The sequence below is a fragment of the Haematobia irritans genome, unplaced genomic scaffold (genome assembly GCF_050003625.1).
Source record: "Haematobia irritans isolate KBUSLIRL unplaced genomic scaffold, ASM5000362v1 scaffold_6, whole genome shotgun sequence".
In the NCBI taxonomy this organism is placed as follows: Eukaryota; Metazoa; Arthropoda; class Insecta; order Diptera; family Muscidae; genus Haematobia; species Haematobia irritans.
The window spans coordinates 147501-147943 of NW_027445819.1; positions in this window are offsets into that span (position 1 = coordinate 147501).

Below are 443 nucleotides of genomic sequence, written 5' to 3' on the forward strand. Positions count from 1 at the left end.
ATAATGCTATAATATTTTCTTTTATTCTAAGATATAAAGCTCTAATATCCGTTAATATTTGGAATTTTTGCAAAATTTTTAAGAAAATAGACCAAAAACTGAAATAAAACGGAAATTTCACAAAAATTACACCTAAGGTTAACAGAAAATCATATTTTTTTATTTTTTCCATTAGAACTACGTACGCTTTAATAAACAAATTCATTTTGATGTATAAAACTTTTATTTCTGACAAATTCTATACATTTTATGGTAAATTTGATTTTACTCAAAAACGGGATTTTCGCAAAATTTTTACCAAACAATGAAAATATATAAATGTTTTCTTATTATAATGAAAGTTCTAATAAATACAAACATTTTAATCCATAAAACCTGAAAATTGGTTAGATTTTCACAAATTTATATGAGTTTTTAGGGGAAATTTTTGACAAAGTCTTCAA